Raw genomic sequence first — 14,776 nt, forward strand, 5'->3', positions numbered from 1 at the left:
TGTTTTAGAGAGTTTGCACTGTCTGTAAGAGACAACTGTTTTTCTTTACCTGATAGATGGCATCACCATGCCTAAGTACTTTGGCATGAAGTATGGTTATCAGCCTTCAGTCTTTATTAGTTGCAGTGGTAATATTATGATAACACGTAGAAGTTCTGGCAAACTGGAGCCTCTCCAAGTAGCCCTAGTGCAAGCACAGTCTTTGCCTTAAAAGGTTTACAATCAAGATGGCCAAGGAGACGAAGGGAAGTGCTTGCTGAGGGGAAGGTAAAGTGACTTTCTCCAAGTCATCCAACTCATTTATAACGGAACTAAAAATTTACTTCTCGGTGCCCTCAGAACTAGGTGGAGGTTTTCTAGCCAGTGATAGATTTAAGGTTTGCTGTCTCACAGTCCTTCTGATCTAAGTCTCAGGTTTCACAAGCAGTGAAATTTATAGTCATTGCTTCTACCCTTGGAAGGACTTAAGGTATCAGATCTGAAAACTGCAGGAGTCATATATAGGAAAGCTGTACTGGGTCACTTTTAGGTGCTACTAAAATTGTATCAGACAATTCTCTACCTAATACATAAAATAGGATGAGTAATTCCCCACCTCCCACCCCAAAACTCTTAAGCCACTTTGCTTTTTCTGTATATGTGAAATATCCAGTACATGATGGTATGCCTGTGGGCTAAATGTTTTACTGACTTTTGTTAAAAGAAAAAAAAAGTGAAAGCATCCCAGATTCATGACTTCATGATAGAATAGCAAGCAGCTCTCCAGCAAAATGGTTTCTTTTTTCCTACCTGCAAATGCTGATTCATCAGAATTACGATGTTCTCTGGAAAGAATTCAAAACAGACAAGAGCAAGCAAACTTTCGCTGGAAATCTCTCTGGTTTCCTCTGCCTGGTTTCTTGGCATCCTGTGGTCTGCCTTTTAAAGGAGCTGAGAGTGTGGAGCGCTGGCAATGCTGGTTCCCCAGCTCCAGAGGAGGCAGGCACCTCCTCTGCTGGTACCACCTGCTCAGGCAACAGGTTATCCACTCAGCTTAGGGCAGGGATGAAGAGCATTCAGGAGAGGAGTGGACCTCCTGGCCTGCCTGACTAGGGGAAGAAGGGTGTCACTTGCCTATGAACCTGTCTCTAGAAAAGGAGATATAGGTGTGCGCAGCAAAATTCTGGCCCATGATCCTTTTTTTCTGAGTCGCCTGCATTCACTAATGCAGAACATTTTTAATGCTGCTTTTTTGTGGAGAATTGGGGTTTGAGAGAATGTAATACTGGGGTTTTTTCTTCCATGGCACAACAAAAGCATACGTAAGAAACCTCCACAAGTTGAAATTAGCTTTTCCCCCTCTCCCGCCCCCGGGGCTCTGCTCAGTCATATATTTACACATTAGGGGAAAAGATGATACTCCAATATTCTTCACTCAGATGCAATTTTGATAAGTGTTGGCTGGGGGGAAGACTTTCAATGTGAAAGGTGCTCAGCACTGGGAAGGTCTGGGATTTGCTGTGAGCCACAGAACAATGCAGACTTCCAAAGAACCTGAAGTCTCCAGGGTAAGGCCCAGATGGTTCACGCCAGCTATGGAAGGAGACCTCCCTGAAATCCAGGCACTGTGGAGCATGGTTATAAAGCATTATGTCCTAATGAGCCTGTCTGAAGTCCTGACCAAAAGACCACAAAGGCTTGCTGAGACCAAGGCTACAGCTTGCAGCGCTGCAGAGATTTCAAGATAAAAGAAATCCGGTTTCTGCTGCTGTGAGCTCTCCATCCCCTGCTATGGAGGTACTTGAACTTCCCTTCTTTCTTAACTGGACAATCTACCCTATGCCTCTTCGAGGCACAGTGCAGAACCTGAAATCTTTTTAATGTGGTTTTCTTTGTAGTCTCTTAATTTTATTTCTCTCTGAATGAAAAGGTAGAGGCATTTTTTTTTTTTTCTTTATATGTTTTTCCTCCCCCAGGTGCTGTGGTATGGTAATTTTCTATTTCACAGTTTTGGGAACCACCTTGGAATATGGATCACTTCTGCTGTTCAAAAAAAACCCAACTGTTTTATTAGTAACAAAGTGATCTTCTGGCAATAAGATGAGTACAGGAATTCATAAGGCTGAAGTTTTGCTGCAAGGCCAGGGAGGTGACTCTTTGGGTTGGCATGGCTGCAGAAGCAACCTCATCAAGTACAGAGCTCCAGGTCCCCTGCAGTGAATGTATAGAACAGGATGGAGGTTGGGAGCAGGGGGCATAAACTGATGTGTTTTGTCAAAAGCACAAATAACCCACTCCTTTGACTTTCAAGTGTTCCTGGGGGGCTTCTCTAAAGGATTTGAGAGTCCATTTTCCTGTTGTGGCTGGATGTGTGAATGTGTGTCAAGGTTTCCAGGCAAGATCCTTCTCTAAGAGAAGACCTCAAAGGCCAAAGTCCTTATCTTCATGGTCAGAGATGTTACTGGTTTTTAAAACAGGAATTCTGCATAGCTCAAATTCTTGTTTTGTTTGCGTTGTCTGATTGGTTGGTGTACTTTGACTTCCCTCTTGCTCTTAATAATTGTGGCTTCTTTCTTTGGTCACAGACTGGGATTTAACCTGGGAGGGTTGGTGCACAAGGAGCTTTGATCTGTTCTGTAGCAGCTACTGGTACAGCACACAGTTCTGCATTGTGTGAAAACCCCATTCAGAGTAGAATCGAATCCTATGGTGATCCCTGCAGGGAGGTTCCTACAGCATCTTCTTGCACCTCCTGTTGAGGCGTGACCTTTTTTCATTGACAATTTGGGAATTGTTCATATGTGTTGTCATTGATTTGTGGCGTGTTAGAGACATCAGCTTTGCAGCTGAATTTAGCTGAGTGGCTTTTTTTTGTGTGAGTTCAATTTAGGTTTGGATTTTTTGTTAGATTTCTTTGAATAAATTTAAGAAACAAAAAAACCTTTGTGGAACGAATATATGGCACTTTCTTTTTTTTTGGAGTGGGAACATTATTTCTTTAAATTTGAGATTAGAGAAGCAAAAAGGCTGCTAATTGCTAGGTGTCCTGATTTCGGCTGGGATAGAGTTAATTTTCTTCCTAGTAGCTGGTACAGTGCTGTGTTTTGGATTTAGGATGAGAATAATGTTGATAACACACCGATGTTTTAGTTGTTGCTAAGCAGTGCTTACACTAGTCAAGGACTTTTCAGCTTCCCGTGCTCTACCAACTGATAAGGCTGGAGGTGCACAAGAAGCCGGGAGGGGGCACAGCCAGGACAGCTGACCCAAACTGGCCACAGGGACATTCCATACCATGTGACGTCATGCTCAGTACATAAACTGGGGAAAGCTGGCCGGGGGGGCCGCTGCTCGGGAACTGGCTGGGCATCGGTCAGCGGGTGGTGAGCAATTGCATTGTGCATCACTTGCTTTGTATATTCTTTTATTATTGTTGTTATTATTATTACTATTTTATTTTATTTCAATTATTAAACTGTTCTTATCTCAACCCACCAGTTTTCTCACTTTTACTCTTCCGATTCTCTCCCCCATCCCACTGGGGGCGGGGGGGCGGAGAGAGTGAGCGAGCAGCTGTGTGGTGCTCAGTTGCCAGCTGAGGTTAAACCACAACACTAGGATATAGAAGACAAGATCGTCTCACTGCATCGCAAAGGTAGCTTTATGGACAAATTGGTGAAGTCTGACTGTTGGTCAGGTTAGTCAGCTTTGACATTTTCCCAAGTGTTGGGTGATCCTTGATGTCATGAGCACAGGCCCACTCATGCCGGAGCAGTAAATGCTCTTTGACAGAGTATTTCAAAAGAGTCACAGTAGTAGGCTGTGGATTATGCTCGCTCTGATTGTACATAGCAGATAAGGGAAGTTGGGTGGCTTTCAACATCTGAACAAGGGTGCATGCAACTTAAGAGTGTGGCTGCACATCTCAAAGGGCTACAGACCAAAGGGAGAACATGTTAGAGCAGGACAAAACAGGAACCTCATCTCCCATTAGTTCTGTACAAAAACAGTACTCCTCCATGTCCTCAAGGTCGTCCACAAATAGAAGGGATGAAGACATCTCTTTCTAAAGTTGATACCTCCAGCATGGATTGCATCATCTACATTGCATTAATCTTAAGTGAGCTCTTGGTATTGTGTCAGGGTTTTGTAGTTACTGGGGGAAAATTTGTGTGGGTTCTTTTGAACATTACTCTTGAAGCGTGCAAATTTTTTTTCATTAACTCTGTGCAAGTACTGCAGTCTGTGCTCTCTCAAACGTTAAATAAGAGAATAAAAGCATTTTCTGAAAAGTTAGAAAGCAGAGATGTATTAAAAATGCCGTAGTAGGAATTCAGTTTGGATCTTGGTTCTAAAAGATCAAAAGTTTCATTTTCTCCTCAGTACTGGCAACTGCTGGTTCAGCCTCTTCCACCTGTTGCCTCAAAGTTTACTCTCTTTTTCACATTTTTTCCATCTTTTTCACAACCCATGGCACATAGTTGAACAGGTTTTTTTGAACGATTATTAGTTTTGATGTCCTTATGGTAATTTAAGGAAGTCTCAATAGTTTTCTGCTTTTACTTCTTCGCTCATAGGGTAAATTACTGTAAGCAGCAGTGTGATTATTCATTTCATAAATGAGTCTTTCAGATGGCCCTTTGAAGGGTGTTACGATGAAAAGTGTCTGCTTGATGTTACACTGAATATAGTGGAGATTACTTATGAGCATTTTACTGTGTTTTCTTAGGCATGATCCCTACGGTTTAAGAGAGGCATAAACCAAAAGTAGCAAGAAGTGTACTAGGAGGTAAATTTTGCTTGAAGTAATTGAAGCCATCTGAGCAAGATGGCAAAGGAGCCTGCAGGCTTATTTCAAAACCCCACCTACATCCCTTCCCCTTTTGCGTATGGATTCACGCCTGGGATCAGACCCAGGCTCCTCTAGAAGGAAGAAAAAAGTATGTTTGCACAAATATTTCTAGCCAACAATCTGGATGTCCCTGGGTACTTCCCTTGTTTTAGAAGCTCAGAGTGGTTGGAGTGAGGCATCTTCCGCGCATGTCTTCTGATACTTAATCTTCTTAAATGGAGGTTCAGAAAAGATTATTCCTTTGGTCTCTTTCAGTCCTTAAAAAACAAAAGAATAATAATTTCTAAGGCATTTTGCTGCTGCACCCACCTGATTCCAGCTGTGAAACGCTGACCCTCTCAGTGCTCACAGCTCTTCGTCAGGTTGCTCAGGCCACAATTCACAAACACTTAATTCTCCCCAGGGGCATGAGATGTATGCAGGCACTGAATATCAAGGGTTTGCCTGAGTGTCATACTGAGCACAGAACTTAAAACCTGGATTTGGAGATTTATTTGTCTCTGCAGCTTCCTGAGCCCTCAAGAATGAGCTCTTTCTCTGACATGCAAGGCTGTGTGCTTCACAGACTTGTGTTTTGTGCAGCTTTTCTCCTTGATCTTGCCTGGTATAGAAGTTGCCCTATTTGACTTCAGGGGAGATGTATAAGGCAAAACGTGGGCCCTGCATGATATTTTCTCTACTCTGTATCAGCCATTTCATTTCCCATTCTCGCCTGTTCCCAGAACTTTGCCTTCTGAAGTAGACCGTTTTCATCTGTGTTACATTGCCACTATCCAAAAGTGTGAGCAGCTCTCTTCAGCTGCTTTGTTTTACCCTTGATCCCATTTAAAACCTCCCTTGTTTAACATGCAGCAAGTTCTACAGATACGCATCTCTTGAAAGGATGTGAGAGATATGGCTGTTTGTGAAAGCCACCAGTACTGGCATTTGAGATGCTTCAGATGACCCCTGCATCCACCTCCACGTTAAAGACAGATAATAGCTTTGTCGTGGTAATCCTGCTTTGCCATTCTCTCTCTCTCTCACTCACTCGCTACCTTGACAGCCCAAAATTCAGTGGAACTACTTGCAAGCTAAGGTGATGTAATTTAACCCAGGTTTTTGCATAGGCAGTTTCAGACCTTCAATGAGACACGAACAAATTAGTCTGGTCTATATTTAGATTCACTGTTAGGGTAATGTGGATTTTCTTGAACTTCCTCTGATTACAAAGAGCTTTAGGTAAGCATCCCAGAGCTTTTTAAGAAATTTATTCAGTAAAGACACCACACAAGTCAGTAGATCTACAAAGTGTTAAATTTGGCTCCCAGATGCTGGCCAGAATTCCTAGCCAAGGTACAGAGATACCCACAGAATAATGGATTCTCCCTGTGGCTTGAACTGCTTTTCTACCATTGCTTTTAGATTTGACCTTGAAGCCAAGTCTTATCATGTTTGCTTCTTCCTCCTGTTCTTTCTGAATGCCACTTGCTCGGCCCTCGTGAGTCTACAGCCTATCTTTTTATAGCAGTCGACAGAGCTATTGGTCACATTTGATGCCCCTCTCTCAAAGGATACTGTGACGACCAGCAATTTTCATTCTCCTTTTGTTACGGCTCTGGCTACAGCATCCAGATTGATTGGATGGGGGAAACTCATACATTGTCAAGCCAAGCAACTCTGCCTGTACTTTTGCCCTAGTATAGCTCTCTGTCTATTAAAAAGGATGTCATGCGCATTTATGGTTGAACTATGTAATTATTCCTCACATAGACACATAGTTATTTCTCTTCTCCCAGAATCATGTGGCCCTTCAATATAGAGAGAGCTCCTGCCCTCCTCATTGTGAAGGATTTGGATCAAGCTTGCCTTTTTAAGAACTAGTGGAATATGTGATAATTAAAGTAACTATTCTAAAAACAAGACTGCTTGTGTAACATGTGTGCACTATGCAGAATTTATGTTTCACATGATCTGATGCAGCATGTCATCCAAATGCCTTCTGTACAGTATCATGTCTCTGAGTGGATAGGCGAAACCGTTTATGGTGCAAGACTGTGGAAAGTTTCATTTGTATTCGTTTATACTATGCATAGCATGAAGGTCTTTGCTAAGTTAGTTGTACTGAAGAACTGTCTGACAGCCATGGGGGAATGGGGCTGTAGTGTGGTAGGTGCTGCGCAGAGAACCAGCAAGAAGGGAACACCACCAAAACCTGTTCCAGTCACTAGACTTGTAACAGGACTTCAGTACGGGCTTTTTCTGAGTGATGGGTTATTCATTAAGAATGATTTAAGATGTGGGTCTGGAAACGTGTTAGCTGTCGATACTCTGTTGATTTTTAGCTTTAGCTTTCCCTATGGCTTTAGCCAAATAATTTTACTATCCTACCTCAGTCTGCCTATCTGTAAAAGGAGAATTAGTAATCTGTGAATTTCACAGGAGTGTTGTAAGGATTAATCGGTTACTCTTTCTGCTGAATGTTTTGGAAAATGAAAGAAGCTGTATAAGTATTACTGTTGTTTCCAAAGTATTTTTTTTGGTGAATTTTCTCTGAAATATGGCATTTTTATGCTAGGAATATTTATATTATGGACTTTCTTTTTTTAAAAAAAACATGCATTTAAGTTGCCCCTGTGAAACACTACATAATATGAACTTTATTCGTAAATTACTCAAAGTATTACAGACAAAAGACTGAATTCAGAAACTCCCTCACTATCTTATAGTCCCCTGAAATGCCTCATTACTTAGTGATACTTAATCAAATTTAATCTGCAGTAAATCTCTCTGTGTCATTAAAATTCTGCTAGGCATTACTTTCACATTATTTCTAGGGAGTTTGAAGTAGGCAAGGTTTTGGTTTTATTTTTTTTTAAACGTGTTATACTGAGGAAAGGAAAAATAATTCAATGGGCTTGTTTCACAGAGGTACAGCGTTAAAAATAAGTCTGTCTAGCAAAACTAGGATAAAGCATTGCTGTCTCTGTTTCACATCAAAGTTCTGCTTGACACTAGATTTTTTGCCCATTTTCCACTTTGATCTGTCTTAAAGTTTTTTTAGAATTTCGATGAAATGGTTTTATTTTTTCATGTTTATTTCTACCATGCAGAAACAAAAGACAGTTGGTTTGGACACACTGTACTGAGTTCAGTGAACCCAGTGGAGCGGCACCAAGGATGATGGCTGCCCAAAACGTTCAGCCTTTCTGTGTGGAGTTCAGCACACGACCTCACTCCACGCTGCGGTTCCTCATGGAACCCCAGCTCCCCAAGTCATGTGAACATGCCAGAATCACGGTTGTTTGATGAGGTTTATTTTTAAAGCACAGAAAGTAAAAAAAATAGACCAACCAAATCAAAGTGCAGTCACACAGAATGCTCTTCTATATTTATTACTGTTTTTAAAACATTAAGATTTAAGATCTGGGGTTTTTTTAGATCGCACATGATGAAACTGGCAAGAGGAAACATCTGATTCTTCAGCAAATGTTGATCCCCTTAATGACAGTACACCTTGCATTTCTAAGCAGTTGTTATAAGCAACTAACCTGAGTCACATCATAGATGAGGCTGGAGACTGAAAAATTGGGTTGAGGGGAGAACTTCTCGTCTGTGAGGACTTGCTGTCCTCTTCACTGGAGCAGACAAGCACAGGCCTCTCAAGATGAAACAGGGCAATGCTGTGTGCCAGGACACTAAGGTGTTCATGAGATGACCGTCAGGAGTTGCTTTCCCAACTGTTCAGAAAGTACTCAGTAGCACTAGTCTGTTTGACTTGCTGCTTCTTGTTCAGCTAGTGATTTACAGGGGGCAACTGTGGTACACGCTGCTGTCTTTTTCACAAGACAGGTAATAGATTTTGATTCAGATCCCGATTGTATGGACTTTACCCTGGCTTTAAGCTCCCTTTTTTCTCTTTATTGTAAAGGTTTCTGTGCCAAAGTGAGATACAAAGTTAAACAAGGGCTGTGTGTTCCTTCCAAGGTCGATAGTTTTAGGACAGTAAAATCACAGAAATTGGTATATTCTGTCAGCTTTCTGCTTTAAGCCTTTTCATACATGCCAGTTTTCACTTGCATTAGAGTGCAACACCAAATCCATCCCATCACTGAGTCCCCCCCTGAGTTTGGGGACTTCACTTCCACACCCAAATTTCCAGGAACCCAAGTGGATTTTTTTTTTTCTTCTTTTTCCTTTTTTTTAGCAGCAAGTTTTTCCATTTTTATTGTGAATGTTAATTTCCTGTAGGTTTCCCTGCATGTGCTTTGGGGGGAGTAAGTAGAATGGGTAAGGAAAGGGCAGCTTGCTGGAGAGACGAGAGTGTCAGGGTGGTGTCATACCCAAAGCGGAAAGGTTTTTGGAGAGCAGAAAGGTGCAGGAATCCCAAGAGACAGCCAGGCCCCACGTTCACGTGCTGTCTGCTGGGAGATCAACCCACATTTGTATCACTCTGACTACAAACATCACCAGCTCAGAATGAGCAAAAAGGTGACGTATGTGGCAGGGTCAGGTATGCACCTTTCCCGCCAGGAGTGCCTCTTTTCCTCTGCTCATTTTCCAGAGCACTGACTTCTGTGGTCACGGCTGTCAGCCGCCCCTCAGCTCCCTCCTCAGTGGAGGATGGCAGTACATAGTGATCGGGGGGCACTTTGGAAAGGCTGGAAGATTTGTATTTGAAAGTGCTCTGGGCTGGAGCGGATCAGAAGGAAAGTTTCAGAGGGACAGACATCACAGACTAGAGGAGGGGCAAGGTGCTGAGGAGCCGCCCGTTCCCGCTGTGGGTCTGTGCATCTCCATTAGCGCAGCGGGATTCTGGTCTTTGGCTGGCTCTTGGATGCATTTTGGCAGCATCAGTAATACCCCTGACCATAAGGAGAATTATAAGCAAGAGCTGTGTTGTGTGGGGACTTGAATGCAGAGACGAGGCTGCTAGTATCAGCCTTGGTGTGGGGAGTGGGGGAAGGGTCATCCTGGGAAAAGAGAATGAACAATTACATGAAGTAATCTGTAAAATCAGTGAATCGGTAAAAATGAAACTGGCTACCTCATTACACAACTTAAATAGAAAGAAAACAATTAATAAGCAAATCTGTGATCAGGGAAGAAATATTACAAGCAATTTGTGAAAGCAGTTGAAAGTCAGCTAGAAGCAGTCTATCAAGTGAAGTAAACGAAGCATTGTGTGGTCCTTGGGGGGGCGAGAGGAACCTAAGGAGTATGCCTAACCACATGTGGACGGGGGGGCATGACAGCATCCACCCGAGCTGGAGATCTTTTTATTGGCGCTTACATCCTAACACCATGCCTGGCCATGCTAATGGGACATCCAACCCATAGCTGCAGGAGTCTGTCATTACAGTCAGATGTGCCGCAGCAATGAATCCAAATGCTCCTTAAGTTTGGGCAGGGAGGAGGAAGAAATGGCTTGGACTAGGTTTTAAATCAGACACAAACACCATGGTTGATGCCACCATGACAAAGCCCAAGAGGTCTCTGTGCTGCACGTGTATTTATAAACAACTCCATGCTAATTTTATTGTGTTCCGCACAATAAAGACTTTCCAGAGCATTATGATGGAGCTGGTCTAACCCAAAATCTCAGATCCAAATATTTTTATCAGATCACTTTAGACATTATGAAACCCTGAAATGTTCTGGTTGTGAACAACTTTGAACCTTGGAGAAGGCTTGTATGTGACTTGAATTTGAATTTAAAAGTTTCAACTATTTTTATACTATTGAAACTTCTGGCCCCCCAAATCTGATAAACTGACATTCTGTTGTGGTTTAACCTCAGCCGGCAACTAAGCACCACAGAGCTGCTCGCTCACTCCCCCCCAGTGGGATGGGGGAGAGAATCAGAAGGGTAAAAGTGAGAAAACTCGTGGGTTGAGATAAAGACAGTTTAATAGGTAAAGCAAAAGCCGCGCACGCAAGCAAAGCAAAACAAGGAATTCATTCAGTACTTCCCATCAGCAGGCAGGTGTTCAGCCATCTCCAGGAAAGCAGGGCTCCATCACGCCTAACGGTTACTTAGGAAGACAAACGCCATCACTCTGAACATCCCCCCCTTCCTTCTTCTTCCCCCAGCTTTATATACTGAGCATGACATCATATGGTATGGAATGTCCCTTTGACCAGTTTGGGTCAGCTGTCCTAGCTGTGCCCCCTCCCAGCTTCTTGTGCACCTCCAGCCTTCTCAGTCGGTAGAGCATGGGAAGCTGAAAAGTCCTTGACTAGTGTAAGCACTACCTAGCAACAACTAAAACATCGGTGTGTTATCAACTTTATTCTCACCCTAAATCCAAAACACAGCACTGTACCAGCTACTAGGAAGGAAACTAACTCTATCCCTGCCGAAACCAGGACACATTCATACATACCCTCTTCTCCCCAGCAGCCATTCCCTTATTGAGGCTGTGTTGCAGCCCGTTTGCCTGCTTATTTTCAACTTCATGTACTAATGGGTTCCTTTCTAACTTAGGTGAGGTTTACACTACTATATAACTCAGAGGTTTTTTGTGACAGCAAGCCCTGGGTGAGTGCAGACTGGGAGAGTTACAAGCTGCTAATCGCACAAAGTTTCTTGTCATCATTTGGTTTTATTTATCTCCCCGCCTCCTGTATAATTTCCAGATCAAAACCCTGAAGAGCCTTAGCAGGGTTTGAATCCTCTAATTGCGCGGCTGCAGCCATGTGACTGCCTGGCTGAGTAATTCTCTGCAGAAGGAGACAAACTGCATGTTAAAAAGCACAACAAATCGTGTTTAAAACGTTAACGAGTGGCAGTAGTATACAATACCCATGCCACTTTGCCTGAATCTCCTACTACTGCTGCAGCCACATGGAGGCTTGATTTATGGTGGCAAGCTTAGTGATCTGAGGGGAAGAGCATGGGTGGGGAGGGAAGGCTAGCTGGACCTTTGGCTTGTTTCCTTTCCCCTTTGACATCCCTCTGTCTCTGAAACTGGTTTCATCTATCATTTATCAGAACGAATGGTTCCTCGGAGGTTTCAGTGAGGACGGTAGGAATCCCTGCCTCGTGGAGGTAAGGAGCAGTTGCCTTCCCCATCGCTGGGGAACCTAAATCCGTTCTTGCTGTTCTGCAGTGGTGTAAGACAGAAGGAGAAAGAGAGAGCAGCTGGGATAAAATATGCAGGGATCTGCTAAAGACCTTCTTCATTTATAGGTAATATATGGGAGGGGGAGGAAAGGGCAGATAAAACCCGATTGTTCCCATTTTACAAAAAGCCTCGCGCTGTTTTCAGGACGGTAATTGCATTGATTGTTCCGACCTCTGTATCTTCCTTTCATATGAGAGCTGGTCATTGAATTCCAACTTGTTTTTCGGCTGGCTGACAGCGGAGGAGAAGGGGCTGTCTGGCACGGCGAGGCTGGATGGGTGTGTGTCGAGCGTATGCATTTTCAGAGCACAACACTTAGGAAGGCTGTTGCTCAGTTGCCGAAAGCACAGCTGTTGCAGAGCGAGGGAAGGGAGCCTGGCAGCAGCCTTGTAATCTCTATCAGGTAGGCAAACGCGCAAACCATATGCTTATTCCTGCCTAATTTTATTTCTCAAAGTGGCGGTATTATTAGCGGGTAGCATTTGGGTTCACAAAGTCCTCTTTTCTGCTTGTGGCAGTCAGACAGGGTTGATGAGAGCAGCTGGGTGTGTTTGTCCAGAAGCCGGTATGTATGAATGAGGAGATCAATAGCTGTGCTAAAAATCACTGAGCCATCTGGGATTTACAGATAGAGGATTGACTTGCAAATCCTACTGAAATTGAGATCTGCAGTAACTGCTGAATAAGAGCACATGTGATGGAGGTGGCGTAGAAAGTTATCTACAAGACCTGAAATGGCCTAGTGGCGCTTTTCTCAGCCCTTGGTTGCAAAGAAGCTTAGGAAAGGGTGAGAAAATGCTGAGGTAGGGGGAAATTATGTTCTGCTGCTGATTTTTTTTTAACCCTGTTGTTCACATGTGATTTTGAATGTGATGATAGAAAATGCAGCTGTATTTTACTGGTACCTGGTGGCTACCAAAACCAATCTCTTTACATCTGCATGCAAACTGGGCAAGCCAGGGGGGAGAGGGGGAGAACACAGGTGGAGAGAGGAGAAAAGGCTCATTCAGAAAGATGGCAGAGGATGCGCTTGGAAATGGAGCTTAGATTTTGAGTCGGTTTTATGCTTATTCTGTGCTCTGTGATTATGCAGAACTACAGCAGCTGTCAAGCTGCAAAGAGGAGCTAGGGACGAACCCAGATCTGAGACTGGAAAGAAAAAGTGCCGAAACAATCTTCTACTGTAGGTGAAGAAGGTAGTGCATTCGTAACAGAGACTGGTCATCTCTGTAGCACCTTTCAGCATGGATTTTAAGTGTGGAATTAGCCTGCCATTCTTTCTCAGTGATAAGCAGTGATATTTGCCTGGTTTACTTCACATGAAGAAACTGAGGTATGGGAAAGTGTCCTGTGTGTTTCTGGTCAAGCTGTTCTAAAACATGGCCAGGAATGGAGAGAAGCTGGTTGCTGGCATAGGATGCCGTGATTATAGACCTGTGTAGCAGTCAGGTAAATAGATACGTGTTCATGGTATGGAGCAAAATGGGTATTCTGTTCTATGTACTTAGAATCATAGAATCATAGAATCATTGAGGTTGGAAAAGACCTCTAAGATCATCGAGTCCAACCGTCAACCCAACACCACCATGCCCACTAAACCATGTCCCTAAGTGCCTCATCGTCTTTTAAATACCTCCAGGGATGGGGACTCCACCACTTCCCTGGGCAGCCTGTTCCAATGTTTCACCACTCTTTCAGTAAAGAAATTTTTCCTTATATCCAATCTAAACCTCCCCTGCCGCAACTTGAGGCCATTTCCTCTCGTCCTATCACTTGTTACTTCGGAGAAGAGACCGACACCCACCTCGCTCCAACCTCCTTTCAGGTAGTTGTAGAGAGCGATGAGGTCTCCCCTCAGCCTCCTTTTCTGCAGGCTAAACAACCGCACTTCCCTCAGCCGCTCCTCATAAGACTTGTTCTCCAGACCCCTCACCAGCCTCGTTGCCCTTCTCTGGACACGCTCCAGCACCTCGACGTCCTTCTTGTAGTGAGGGGCCCAAAACTGAACACAGTATTCGAGGTGCGGCCTCACCAGGGCCGAGTATAGGGGCACGATCACTTCCCTACTCCTGCTGGCCACACTATTTCTGATACAGGCCAGGATGCCATTGGCCTTCTTGGCCGCCTGGGCACACCGCCGGCTCATGTTCAGCTGCCTGTCGACCAACACCCCCAGGTCCTTCTCTGCTGGGCAGCTTTCCAGCCACTCTTCCCCAAGCCTGTAGCGCTGCATGGGGTTGTTGTGGCCGAAGTGCAGGACCCGGCACTTGTCCTTGTTGAACCTCATACAGTTGGCCTCGGCCCATCGATCCAGCCTGTCCAGGTCCCTCTGCAGAGCCTTCCTACCCTCGAGCAGATCAACACTCCCGCCCAACTTGGTGTCATCTGCAAACTTACTGAGGGTGCACTCAATCCCCTCATCCAGATCATCGATAAAGATATTAAACAAGACCGGCCCCAGTACTGAGCCCTGGGGAACACCGCTCGTGACCGGCCGCCAACTGGATGTAACTCCATTCACCACAACTCTCTGGGCCCGGCCGTCCAGCCAGTTTTTGACCCAGCGCAGAGTACACCTGTCTAAGCCGTGAGCCGCCAGCTTCTCGAGGAGAATGCTGTGGGAGACAGTGTCAAAGGCCTTGCTGAAGTCCAGGTAGACCACATCCACAGCCTTTCCCTCATCCACTAGGCGGGTCACCTGGTCATAGAAGGAGATTAGGTTGGTCAGGCAGGACCTGCCTTTCATGAATCCGTGCTGGCTAGGCCGGATCCCCTGGTTGTCCCGCTCATGCCTTGTGAGCGCCCTCAAGATGAACCGCTCCAAAACTTCTCTGCTGTC

At 44.4% G+C, this 14,776-nt stretch overlaps 1 protein-coding gene across 6 annotated transcripts in view; it reads left to right on the plus strand.

Moving 5' to 3' along the window:
• The window catches only part of PHACTR1 (phosphatase and actin regulator 1), a 362,855-nt gene that overhangs the window by 164,274 nt on the left and 183,805 nt on the right, over positions 1-14,776 (plus strand). The window contains exon 1 of one of the 6 annotated variants that reach the window (XM_076330551.1): positions 12,301-12,340. The exons of the other annotated variants lie outside the window; for them this stretch is intronic. The gene's annotated coding sequence lies outside the window, so the exon portion shown is untranslated. Of the gene's footprint in view, positions 1-12,300; positions 12,341-14,776 lie in introns of those variants that run through there. 6 annotated transcript variants of the gene reach the window in all.

The sequence above is a fragment of the Aptenodytes patagonicus genome, chromosome 2 (assembly GCF_965638725.1).
Source record: "Aptenodytes patagonicus chromosome 2, bAptPat1.pri.cur, whole genome shotgun sequence".
NCBI classification, from domain to species: Eukaryota; Metazoa; Chordata; class Aves; order Sphenisciformes; family Spheniscidae; genus Aptenodytes; species Aptenodytes patagonicus.